This window comes from Drosophila biarmipes, chromosome X (assembly GCF_025231255.1).
Source record: "Drosophila biarmipes strain raj3 chromosome X, RU_DBia_V1.1, whole genome shotgun sequence".
Classification (NCBI taxonomy): Eukaryota; Metazoa; Arthropoda; class Insecta; order Diptera; family Drosophilidae; genus Drosophila; species Drosophila biarmipes.
Window position 1 is genome coordinate 32,501 of NC_066611.1, and position 14,451 is coordinate 46,951.

Genomic DNA, 14,451 nt, shown 5'->3' on the forward strand with positions numbered 1-14,451 from the left:
AATTTCGAACAAGCAAATCGAAATAATGCAAATATTAAAATTATATATTGTATTTAATACATATGAGAGAAATAATAAGCAGCCAAAGCAAACAAATAAAAATTCGAACAAGCAAATCGAATTATTAAAATAATAATATTAAATTATTATTGTATATCCTTACCGTTAATAAAATATTTGTTTATATTATAATAAATACATTATAGTAATACAAATAAAATATGAATTGCCAAAATGTATATGATCTAATATAGATCAAATGAAATTTCGAACAAGCAAATCGAAATAATGCAAATATTAAAATTATATATTGTATTTAATACATATGAGAGAAATAATAAGCAGCCAAAACAAACAAATAAAAATTCGAACAAGCAAATCGAATTATTAAAATAATAATATTAAATTATTATTGTATATAAACACAATTAAAATACTGTGTGTATATGGACCATAATATACACGCGTTGCGATATGTATTGTTCATCTCAGTTATGCGCATACATTGGATAATGCAACAACCTAAAATGTACAATGTTGTACCTGGTTTTATACAGGTTAATGTTTTATATAAATTTCAATTTATATCGCTAAAAAAGTATTAATATATATATATATATATTTATTTACAATAAATGCAATTTAAAAAGAAATACTTTGATATATATTGGTTATATAAAACTAAGACATTTCGCAGCATTCGTTTTAGGTATAAAAATAAATTTATTGAAGGAATTGATATATGCCAGTAAAATGGTGTATTTTTAATTTCTTTCAATAAAAACATATTTGACAAAATTAAGAAACCAATTTATAAAACTCTAAGCGGTGGATCACTCGGCTCATGGGTCGATGAAGAACGCAGCAAACTGTGCGTCATCGTGTGAACTGCAGGACACATGAACATCGACATTTTGAACGCATATCGCAGTCCATGCTGTTATGTACTTTAATTAATTTTATAGTGCTGCTTGGACTACATATGGTTGAGGGTTGTAAGACTATGCTAATTAAGTTGCTTATACAAATTTTATAATGAAATTTTATAAGCATATGGTATATTATTGGATAATAATAATTTAATTATTTTATTCATAATATTAAAAAATATATGAAAAACATTATCTCACATTAGTAAATAATTTGAATGTGAAAAACGAAGAGAAATATTTTCTTTTTCAATCAAATGATACTGAGAAATGTCTAGCATAAAAATTTATCTAGAATTGTCTCTTATTAATGATTAGAAAATAGAAAACCGTTGACAATATTATTGTTCTTCGTTGATTCGTTAAATCAAACAAATGCCATTTATATACAGATATTATTAATATAACGAATTTATATATAAAGAATTAATTGCATATAAAAGTTATACACAACCTCAACTCATATGGGACTACCCCCTGAATTTAAGCATATTAATTAGGGGAGGAAAAGAAACTAACAAGGATTTTCTTAGTAGCGGCGAGCGAAAAGAAATCAGTTCAGCACTAAGTCACTTTGTCTATATGGCAAATGTGAGATGCAGTGTATGGAGCGTCAATATTCTAGTATGAGAAATTAACGATTTAAGTCCTTCTTAAATGAGGCCATTTACCCATAGAGGGTGCCAGGCCCGTATAACGTTAATGATTACTAGATGATGTTTCCAAAGAGTCGTGTTGCTTGATAGTGCAGCACTAAGTGGGTGGTAAACTCCATCTAAAACTAAATATAACCATGAGACCGATAGTAAACAAGTACCGTGAGGGAAAGTTGAAAAGAACTCTGAATAGAGAGTTAAACAGTACGTGAAACTGCTTAGAGGTTAAGCCCGATGAACCTGAATATCCGTTATGGAAAATTCATCATTAGAATTGTAATATTTAAACAATATTATGATAATAGTGTGCATTTTTTCCATATAAGGACATTGTAATCTATTAGCATACCAAATTTATCATAAAATATAACTTATAGTTTATTCAAATTAATTTGCTTGCATTTTAACACAGAATAAATGTTATTAATTTGATAAAGTGCTGATAGATTTATATGAATACAGTGCGTTAATTTTTCGGAATTATATAATGGCATAATTATCATTGATTTTTGTGTTTATTATATGCACTTGTAGGATTAACAATGCGAAAGATTCAGGATACCTTCGGGACCCGTCTTGAAACACGGACCAAGGAGTCTAACATATGTGCAAGTTATTGGGATATAAACCTAATAGCGTAATTAACTTGACTAATAATGGGATTAGTTTTTTAACTATTTATAGCTAATTAACACAATCCCGGGGCGTTCTATATAGTTATGTATAATGATATTTATATTATTTATGCCTCTAACTGGAACGTACCTTGAGCATATATGCTGTGACCCGAAAGATGGTGAACTATACTTGATCAGGTTGAAGTCAGGGGAAACCCTGATGGAAGACCGAAACAGTTCTGACGTGCAAATCGATTGTCAGAATTGAGTATAGGGGCGAAAGACCAATCGAACCATCTAGTAGCTGGTTCCTTCCGAAGTTTCCCTCAGGATAGCTGGTGCATTTTAATATTATATAAAATAATCTTATCTGGTAAAGCGAATGATTAGAGGCCTTAGGGTCGAAACGATCTTAACCTATTCTCAAACTTTAAATGGGTAAGAACCTTAACTTTCTTGATATGAAGTTCAAGGTTATGATATAATGTGCCCAGTGGGCCACTTTTGGTAAGCAGAACTGGCGCTGTGGGATGAACCAAACGTAATGTTACGGTGCCCAAATTAACAACTCATGCAGATACCATGAAAGGCGTTGGTTGCTTAAAACAGCAGGACGGTGATCATGGAAGTCGAAATCCGCTAAGGAGTGTGTAACAACTCACCTGCCGAAGCAACTAGCCCTTAAAATGGATGGCGCTTAAGTTGTATACCTATACATTACCGCTAAAGTAGATGATTTATATTACTTGTAATATAAATTTTGAAACTTTAGTGAGTAGGAAGGTACAATGGTATGCGTAGAAGTGTTTGGCGTAAGCCTGCATGGAGCTGCCATTGGTACAGATCTTGGTGGTAGTAGCAAATAATCGAATGAGACCTTGGAGGACTGAAGTGGAGAAGGGTTTCGTGTGAACAGTGGTTGATCACGAGTTAGTCGGTCCTAAGTTCAAGGCGAAAGCCGAAAATTTTCAAGTGAAATACAAATGCCAAACAAATATATATATTATATAAAATCTAGCTAAATTAATATACTTGAATAATTTTGAACGAAAGGGAATACGGTTCCAATTCCGTAACCTGTTGAGTATCCGTTTGTTATTAAATATGGGCCTCGTGCTCATCCTGGCAACAGGAACGACCATAAAGAAGCCGTCGAGAGATATCGGAAGAGTTTTCTTTTCTGTTTTATAGCCGTACTACCATGGAAGTCTTTCGCAGAGAGATATGGTAGATGGGCTAGAAGAGCATGACATATACTGTTGTGTCGATATTTTCTCCTCGGACCTTGAAAATTTATGGTGGGGACACGCAAACTTCTCAACAGGCCGTACCAATATCCGCAGCTGGTCTCCAAGGTGAAGAGTCTCTAGTCGATAGAATAATGTAGGTAAGGGAAGTCGGCAAATTAGATCCGTAACTTCGGGATAAGGATTGGCTCTGAAGATTGAGATAGTCGGGCTTGATTGGGAAACAATAACATGGTTTATGTGCTCGTTCTGGGTAAATAGAGTTTCTAGCATTTATGTTAGTTACTTGTTCCCCGGATAGTTTAGTTACGTAGCCAATTGTGGAACTTTCTTGCTAAAATTTTTAAGAATACTAATTGGGTTAAACCAATTAGTTCTTATTAATTATAACGATTATCAATTAACAATCAATTCAGAACTGGCACGGACTTGGGGAATCCGACTGTCTAATTAAAACAAAGCATTGTGATGGCCCTAGCGGGTGTTGACACAATGTGATTTCTGCCCAGTGCTCTGAATGTCAAAGTGAAGAAATTCAAGTAAGCGCGGGTCAACGGCGGGAGTAACTATGACTCTCTTAAGGTAGCCAAATGCCTCGTCATCTAATTAGTGACGCGCATGAATGGATTAACGAGATTCCTACTGTCCCTATCTACTCAGTCAGTCGGTGTTAGATTGCTCGTGCGAACAGACGTGTTTTCCGTACGCTCCGCGAGTGTAGCCAATATTGACTGATAGAGACCAGATACGAAGCTAGAAACAGCACGAAAATTCGTGTTTTGTGCCTGCGAACCCAGTGCGCGTGTTTTCCCTGTGTAAAAGTGGTGAAACCGGGTGAAATTGGGTTTTTCCCATTGGAAATTTTCCATTGCGCCACGTGTGTCACGAGAGAGGCGCTCTCTTGAGAGAGGCGTTAGGCTTATTTAGGCACATTTTGCCTAAAACAGCTGTGCGGTTTGTGTCATCGCTAAACTTTTATCAGCTGATCAGCTGATAGAGCTTTCCGACCAGCTGATAATAAAGGGGTAAGTCCTTGGTGGAAAAGCTTTTGGGTTGGAACTGCCGATAACCGGCGGATGGCGCCACCCAAAATGGATGTTGGAGATTCTGGCAGTGAGAGTGCTAGTAGTAGGGGAAGCAGTGGGGGCAGAGGACGACCCAGAGGTAAGCGCAATAAAGCGCCGCTGAGGGACGCCTCTAGGTGCAAGTTGATGGCACTGGATGCAACTGCCGCTGACACTGCGACAGCCCCTGCCGCTGCCGCTGCCGCTGCCCCTGCTGCTGCCGCTGCCGCTGACCCTGTCGCTGCCCTTGCCGCAGCCCCTGCCGCTCCCGCAGCCCCCGCCGCTGCTGCATCCTATGCTGAACACGAGAAGACCTTCGTTGCACCAGCCAGTCCTCTAAAATCCTTCTCGGATAGGGAGTGGAGAGGTAATGGTGCCGTCGCTGCCGAGATGGGGGACATCCGATCGGAGATCGGTAGGATGTTCATGGTCTCCTATGCCAACCCGGCCACAAATGTGAAGGTGCAGTCCGTAGCCAACCGCTACGAGGAGGTTGTTGCAGCCCTCCTTATACGGATTGGAGTGCTTGAGGACCGCCTTAAGAAGCAGACACCGGTTGCCTCGGCCGTCTCATACGCAGCCGCCGCTGCTAGAGGCGCGCACCTTATCGCCTCACCTGCTGCCCCTGTCGCCCCCTATGCCCCTGTAGCCGCACCGCGGAAAATCCGGGAGACCTGGTCGGCAGTCGTTGCATGTGATGATCCGGCCTTATCAGGGAGGCAAATTGCGGACAAGGTCCGCAAAGAGGTAGCGCCTGCTTTGGGCGTCAGAGTGCATGAGGTGCGAGAGTTGAAGCGGGGCGGCGCGATTATTCGCACGCCATCGCAGGCGGAGATGTCGAAAATCGTTGCCTCCGCAAAATTCGCTGAGGTGGGCCTTAAGGTGTCCAAAAACACTGCCGCAAAACCCAGGGTGACGGTACAGGATGTGGACACCACTGTGACGCCGGATGAGTTCATGATGGAGTTAAAAGAGAAAAACTTCGAGGAGATGTCGCTGAAGGAGTTCCAGAAGGCGGTAGTCCTGGCGACCAAGCCCTGGTCAGCAGCTAACAGCGCCACTATAAACGTGACGCTGGAAGTAGATGATCAGGCGTTGGCCGTTCTCGAAAGCGGGAGGGTGTATATCAAGTGGTTCTCTTACCGCTGCCGCTCTCAAGTGCGCACCTATGCGTGCCACCGATGCCTTGGTTTTGACCACAAAGTCAGCGAGTGTCGGTACGCTAGAGAAAACCAGGTCTGCCGCCAGTGCGGACAGAACGACCACGTCGCGGCGAAGTGCAAAAATGCGGTGGACTGCCGTAACTGCCGCCATAAAGGGCTACCCTCGGGGCACTATATGCTCTCGGGTGGATGCCCGATATATAGCGCTGTGCTAGCCAGGGTGCAAGCTAGACATTAACATGTTCAGCTTCATCCAAGCGAATTGTGGTCGAGGCCGTTGCGCTGTCATCGAGCTTGCAAAGCGGATGAGAGATGCTGGCCACCTGTTCGCACTCATTCAGGAGCCCTATGTGGACGCAGGCAAGCGTCTCACTGGACTCCCTGGAGGCATGAGAATCTTCGCTGACAAAAGGAAGAAAGCTGCCATCATCGTGGACGACCCGTCTGCCATCTGCATGCCCATCGAGACATTGACGACGGATTATGGAGTGTGCGTGAGTGTCACAGGAAAATACGGCACCATTTTTCTGTCCTCCGTATACTGCCAGTACTCAGCTGCCCTGCAGCCCTACACTGACTACCTGGATACGGTTCTGCTGCTAGCCAGCAGGACACCGACAATCCTCGGACTTGATGCGAATGCGGTTTCCCCGATGTGGTTCAGCAAAACTCCAGCTAACTCTGGAGACCGTCTGAATCGCGAACGGGGACAGCACATGGACGAGTGGATCATCGCAAGCGGTGTCTGTGTGCTTAATACGGCCAGCCAGGTGTTCACGTTCGATAATCACCGCTCCAGAAGTGATATCGACGTGACCTTCACCAACGAAGCAGCGCGTGTGTGGGCAACATACGAATGGAGAGTTGACTTCTGGGAGCTGAGTGACCACAACATCATCACTGTTGAGGTTACTCCAGATCCAAGCAGTACTGTTGAGAGCCTAGCTCCGGTACCGCAATGGAGGCTCTCCAATGCAAGTTGGCGAAGATTCAGAGTAGAACTAAGGGATGTAGCTGAATGTCTCGAGGAACTGGAGGAATCGCCGTTGGATGATCATGTGTCAGCCCTTCGCTCCATCGTACACGAAGTGTGCGACAGGGTAATAGGGCGCAGGATACCTGCAGCAAGGGGAAACGTAATATGGTGGAATCCTGAACTGAGTACCAAGCGCCAAGAGGTCAGGAGACTGAGGCGCAGGCTGCAGGCAGCTCGTCGGAGTGGCACCGGCGATGTTGAGCGACTTGCCGCTGGATTAAGGCTTGCCTCAGGCCAGTATAAGAAGCTTATCCTGATGACAAAGGAACAAAACTGGCGGGACTTCGTGGGACGGCACAAGGATGATCCATGGGGGCACGCCTACCGAATATGCCGAGGCCGGAAAAAGACAACCGATCTTGGATGTCTTAGGTCGAACGGCGCGCTACTTACGACATGGCACGACTGCGCAGATATACTCCTCCGCAACTTCTTCCCTGTTGCGGAATCCACAGTGCGTGAGGGTATAACTCCTGCTGCTCCACCGACCCTCGAAGCCTTCGAGGTGGCAACCAGCGTCGCGAAGCTGAGAAGCCGGCGATCGCCGGGAATGGACGGCATCACGGGTGGGATCGTCAAGGAGGTATGGCGTGCTATCCCTCAGCACCTGACGAAGTTGTACTCTCGATGCCTCTCGGAAGGATATTTTCCTGCCGAGTGGAAACACCCGAGAGTGATACCGCTGGTAAAGGGGCCAGATAAGGACAGGAGCGATCCTGCCTCTTATCGTGGCATATGCCTTTTGCCAGTGTTCGGAAAGGTGCTGGAAGGGATCATGGTGAATCGACTGAAGGATGTGCTACCGGATGGCTGCAGATGGCAATTTGGATTTCGGCCTGGACGCTGCGTTGAGGATGCGTGGATGCACGCTAAAAACACCGTTTCCACCAGCCGCGAGAGGAGGGTGCTGGGAATCTTTGTTGATTTCAAGGGTGCCTTCGACAATGTTGAGTGGAACGCGGTGCTGGATCGGCTTATCGACGTCGGCTGTCGAGAGATAGACTTGTGGAAAAGTTATTTCTCCGGTCGAAGTGCCAGTATCATCAGCAGTTACGAAGCGGCCACAGTGTCGGTTACACGGGGCTGCCCGCAAGGGTCCGTCAGTGGTCCATTTATTTGGAACCTACTGATGGATGTGCTGCTTCAGCGCCTGGAGCCACATTGTGCTCTGAGCGCGTTTGCAGATGACTTGCTACTTTTCGTCGATGGGAATTCCCGTGCCGATCTGGAGCGAAAGGGTGAGCAGTTGATGGACATCGTGGGAGCCTGGGGAGCTGAGGTTGGAGTGAGTGTGTCAACCAGCAAGACGGCAATCATGTTGCTGAAAGGGAATCTTTCAGACACTAGGAGACCGACGGTACGGTTTGCTGGAGCAAGCCTGCCATACGTCACCAAATGCCGGTACCTTGGCATCTTAGTCGGCGAGCGGATGAGCTTTCTCCCGCATATCTCTGCTCTCAGAGATCGGCTGGCTGGAGTTGCCGGAGGGCTAGCACGGGTGCTCCGAGTCGATTGGGGGCTCAGCTCCCGTGCTAAGAGGACGATATACAGCGGACTCATGGTCCCCTGTGCACTCTTCGGTGCCTCGGTCTGGTACAAGGCGGCGAGCAAGGGCAAGTCCTTAAGACTCCTCACCTCGTGCCAGAGGACCATCCTATTAGGATGCCTACCGGTATGCCGCACAGTGTCCACGGTGGCACTGCAGGTGCTTGCTGGTGCTCCTCCAATGGATTTAGATGCTCACAGGATGGCAGTGAAGTTTAAGCTCAGAAAGCACGTTCCCCTGGACGAGAGCGACTGGCTCTATGGACAGGACTTGTCTGTGTTGGACTGGAAATCCAAGATGGCTCTGCTAGACGAATGTCTGCTAAATGAGTGGCAACTCAGATGGGACCAAGCGGCTCACGGTTTTGTGACTCGCCAGTTTTTCCCAGAGGCAGCGTTCGTCTACAAGAGGAAGGACTTTGTCTTCACCTTAAGAGCCGGATTCTTGCTGACAGGACACGGGTCGTTCAACGCTTTCCTCCATGGTAGAACCCTCAGCACCACAACCGCATGCTCATGTGGAGAGGAGAGTGAGGACTGGCTTCACGTACTATGTGAGTGCCGCCTCTATAGCGATTTGCGTGACTTGGATGCCCTTGGCATTGTTCGAGTCCAAGAACGATGGAACGTCGCAGGAGTAGTCGAGACCCCAGAACGGATGCGTCTCCTAGGAGCTTTTGCTGATGCTGCCTTCTCGAGGCGTAGGATGGAAGCGACGAGGGATGAACCGCAGGCGCCGGGACAATAGTCCCAAAACCCCCTTGCCGTGTGGCAACGGCGAAGAATACTGCCACAGCTTGTCATTGCTTGTCGTAGGAGGCGACTAATATGACATGGTTGCCCCATCCGAGCTTGTCGGAGCTGAAGGGGTGAGGCCCACCGAGCCTGAAATTTCGGTGCCACGGGTTGAGTGGTTCTCCAAGGCTACTCATTGAGGTCGGCCCCCTAGTGGGAGTTTCGTGGTGGCTGTGGTTGACACCTATATCGCGGGTAGAGTCCCCGGGCTCGACGTGGATGTTGCGTTAATACAACTCGGGTGCTGCGACCCAAAGAACAGTAGAGATTTTAGATAGATCTCGCCCCTATGCAAGGGGGAGTGCTTGCCCGACAAGCAAGTACTTAAATTGCTACTGGGGTGGTTGCTATGTACATAGCTATAGCTTCTAGTCCAGGGCGTTGGTTTGGCGCTTAACCCAGACCCTTGCATTATATACTCCCTTGTGGGTATATTAGAATGCCGTGGCTGTAATCCCTTCAGTGCGGAACACGTCACGTTAAATAAGTTCGGAGGGATCCGAGACACACCTGTCCCTATCTACTATCTAGCGAAACCACAGCCAAGGGAACGGGCTTGGAATAATTAGCGGGGAAAGAAGACCCTTTTGAGCTTGACTCTAATCTGGCAGTGTAAGGAGACATAAGAGGTGTAGAATAAGTGGGAGATATTAGACCTCGGTTTGGTATCGCCAATGAAATACCACTACTCTTATTGTTTCCTTACTTACTTGATTAAATGGAACGTGTATCATTTCCTAGCCATTATACGGATATATTTATTATATCTTATGGTATTGGGTTTTGATGCAAGCTTCTTGATCAAAGTATCACGAGTTTGTTATATAATCGCAAACAAATTCTTTAATAAAACGGTGCATTTATGTATTTTTGATTTGAAAATTTGGTATAACTCCAATTACTCAGGTATGATCCAATTCAAGGACATTGCCAGGTAGGGAGTTTGACTGGGGCGGTACATCTCTCAAATAATAACGGAGGTGTCCCAAGGCCAGCTCAGTGCGGACAGAAACCACACATAGAGCAAAAGGGCAAATGCTGACTTGATCTCGGTGTTCAGTACACACAGGGACAGCAAAAGCTCGGCCTATCGATCCTTTTGGTTTAAAGAGTTTTTAACAAGAGGTGTCAGAAAAGTTACCATAGGGATAACTGGCTTGTGGCGGCCAAGCGTTCATAGCGACGTCGCTTTTTGATCCTTCGATGTCGGCTCTTCCTATCATTGTGAAGCAAAATTCACCAAGCGTTGGATTGTTCACCCATGCAAGGGAACGTGAGCTGGGTTTAGACCGTCGTGAGACAGGTTAGTTTTACCCTACTAATGACAAAACGTTGTTGCGACAGCATTCCTGCGTAGTACGAGAGGAACCGCAGGTACGGACCAATGGCACAATACTTGTTCGAGCGAACAGTGGTATGACGCTACGTCCGTTGGATTATGCCTGAACGCCTCTAAGGTCGTATCCGTGCTGGACTGCAATGATAAATAAGGGGCAATTTGCATTGTATGGCTTCTAAACCATTTAAAGTTTATAATTTACTTTTTAAACGACAATGGATGTGATGCCAATGTAATTTGTAACATAGTAAATTGGGAGGATCTTTGATCACCTGATGCCGCGCTAGTTACATATAAAAGCATTATTTAATACAATGACAAAGCCTAGAATCAATTGTAAACGACTTTTGTAACAGGCAAGGTGTTGTAAGTGGTTGAGCAGCTGCCATACTGCGATCCACTGAAGCTTATCCTTTGCTTGATGATTCGATAATAAAATTGCATAATTTATTTGTTGTGTTGAACTTCTTATATAAAGTTCAACCAACAATCTATTTGTATGCATTGATTGTTTGCTTGGCTTTGTGGCGAATTTTTAATCCTTTATATATTACATTCCTAAGGTCTAGATTTTCAAGTAAGAGACCAATTTGATTAACATATCAATATAAGTACAACTCGACCATCTAATAATAACAATATGAATCGTCATCTTATTAGTGACGCGAAGATTGGCAAACATATAATATAAAAATATTCCTAAGGTCTAGATTTTCAAGTAAGAGACCAATTTGATTAACATATCAATATAAGTACAACTCGACCATCTAATAATAACAATATGAATCGTCATCTTATTAGTGACGCGAAGATTGGCAAACATATAATATAAAAATATTCCTAAGGTCTAGATTTTCAAGTAAGAGACCAATTTGATTAACATATCAATATAAGTACAACTCGACCATCTAATAATAATATGAATCGTCATCTTATTAGTGACGCGAAGATTGGCAAACATATAATATAAAAATATTCCTAAGGTCTAGATTTTCAAGTAAGAGACCAATTTGATTAACATATCAATATAAGTACAACTCGACCATCTAATAATAACAATATGAATCGTCATCTTATTAGTGACGCGAAGATTGGCAAACATATAATATAAAAATATTCCTAAGGTCTAGATTTTCAAGTAAGAGACCAATTTGATTAACATATCAATATAAGTACAACTCGACCATCTAATAATAACAATATGAATCGTCATCTTATTAGTGACGCGAAGATTGGCAAACATATAATATAAAAATATTCCTAAGGTCTAGATTTTCAAGTAAGAGACCAATTTGATTAACATATCAATATAAGTACAACTCGACCATCTAATAATAACAATATGAATCGTCATCTTATTAGTGACGCGAAGATTGGCAAACATATAATATAAAAATATTCCTAAGGTCTAGATTTTCAAGTAAGAGACCAATTTGATTAACATATCAATATAAGTACAACTCGACCATCTAATAATAACAATATGAATCGTCATCTTATTAGTGACGCGAAGATTGGCAAACATATAATATAAAAATATTCCTAAGGTCTAGATTTTCAAGTAAGAGACCAATTTGATTAACATATCAATATAAGTACAACTCGACCATCTAATAATAACAATATGAATCGTCATCTTATTACTGACGCGAAGATTGGCAAACATATAATATACAAATATTCCTAAGGTCTAGATTTTCAAGTAAGAGACCAATTTGATTAACATATCAATATAAGTACAACTCGACCATCTAATAATAACAATATGAATCGTCATCTTATTAGTGACGCGAAGATTGGCAAACATATAATATAAAAATATTCCTAAGGTCTAGATTTTCAAGTAAGAGACCAATTTGATTAACATATCAATATAAGTACAACTCGACCATCTAATAATAACAATATGAATCGTCATCTTTTTAGTGACGCGAAGATTGGCAAACATATAATATAAAAATATTCCTAAGGTCTAGAATCTTAAGCAATAGACCAATTCAACTAAGAGTTGACATATAAAAATATGTTCCTTTTAATGTTAGCAAAATTTTATCGTCACATACTGTTAGTGACGCGAACGTTTTTTTCTCCATGTTTATATGAATGTTTATTCAAAGGTAGAAAGGCAGGATCGTTATTTTATAAGTGAAGCGATAAAAAAATATTATGCAATAGGACATCTATTTATAAATATTTTTAAGTCTTAGAAATTCAAGTAAAGAGATTCAAGAAATTCATTCAACTTAGAGCGCACATATAATTAAAACTATTCCTGAGGTTTAGAAACCAAATTAAATAAAGAGGACATATAAACGTATGTGGTATTTTGATGGTAGTAAAAATGTATCGCGATATTATTAGTGACGCGACCAATTTTTATACTCTTTGCTCCATGTGCAAATATATCTAGTGTTTAGATAGTCAATTAAAAATGACAATTTTAACTAAAAGACTTAAAAAAGTGTTTGTCAAACTTATAATTTTGTCAATACTATATAAAACGCCAATCATATCCTTATAAAAGTAAATACGGTATATGGTTATAAATACAAAACCATATATAAATAAAAAAATGAAATCGTATGTATATGGCTTATAGGTATAATACCTATAAGGCATAATAATGTATAATATTAGCAAATATACATATAAAAGTGCATAAATTGTATAGATATGGCATAAAGAAGGCATTTATGAGAATAGCTAGTAGAATTTGCCCATACACTACTAGCGAAATGAGATATTTATACCTAGTGAGGGCGGCACTAGTACTATAAATTGTGGCAAAATAAATCTTATGCAAATGCATAGGATTTTGTCAATACCGTACAAAAAACTAAGTAAAACGTATGGATATTGAAAAATAAATGGATTATATTCATAAAATACGAATATTTCTTGCATTCTCTTGTTATACGAGAGAATATCATACGGAGCGGGCAGCCCCTAGTATAGTAAGCAGTCGAATGGGAGACAGCGTGTCCAAAAACACCTATAGGGAGGTGGTCGTTGGCGGACCTCTCCTCGTATTGGTCAAACTTATGATTTTGTCAATACTATATAAAACGCCAATCATATCCATATAAAAGTGAATACAGTATATGGATATGAATAAAAAACCATACATAAATAAAAAAAAATATGTATAAAAAATTATACATATATTTATATTAAGCAATCGTATGGATGTGGCTTATAGGTATAATACCTATAAGGCATAATAATGTATAATATAGCAAATATACATATAAAAGTGCATGAATTGTATAGATATGGCATATAAGTGACATATTTATGAGAATAGCTAGTAGAATTTGCCCATACACTACTAGCGAAATGAGATATTTATACCTAGTGAGGGCGGCACTAGTACTATAAATTGTGGCAAAATAAATCTTATGCAAATGCATAGGATTTTGTCAATACCGTACAAAAAACTAAGTAAAACGTATGGATATTGAAAAATAAATGGATTATATTCATAAAATACGAATATTTCTTGCATTCTCTTGTTATATGAGAGAATATCATACGGAGCGGGTAGCCCCTAGTATAGTAAGCAGTCGAATGGGAGACAGCGTGTCCAAAAACACCTATAGGGAGGTGGTCGTTGGCGGACCTCTCCTCGTATTGGTCAAACTTATGATTTTGTCAATACTATATAAAACGCCAATCATATCCATATAAAATTGAATACAGTATATGGATATGAATAAAAAACCATACATAAATAAAAAAAAAATATGTATAAAAAATTATACATATATTTATATTAAGCAATCGTATGGATGTGGCTTATAGGTATAATACCTATAAGGCATAATAATGTATAATATAGCAAATATACATATAAAAGTGCATGAATTGTATAGATATGGCATATAAGTGACATATTTATGAGAATAGCTAGTAGAATTTCCCCATACACTACTAGCGAAATGAGATATTTATACCTAGTGAGGGCGGCACTAGTACTATAAATTGTGGCAAAATAAATCTTATGCAAATGCATAGGATTTTGTCAATACCGTACAAAAAACTAAGTAAAACGTATGGATAT

The 14,451-nt window shown here is 41.2% G+C and overlaps 1 non-coding gene and 1 pseudogene across 1 annotated transcript; both read left to right on the forward strand.

Moving 5' to 3' along the window:
- Positions 1-817: 817 nt before the first annotated feature.
- Positions 818-996, forward strand: LOC122817948 (5.8S ribosomal RNA). Its single transcript, XR_006367488.1, has one exon. It is a non-coding gene; the product is annotated as a 5.8S ribosomal RNA (ribosomal RNA).
- Positions 997-1,379: 383 nt separating this feature from the next.
- Positions 1,380-10,821, forward strand: LOC127010564 (large subunit ribosomal RNA; annotated as a pseudogene).
- Positions 10,822-14,451: the final 3,630 nt, after the last annotated feature.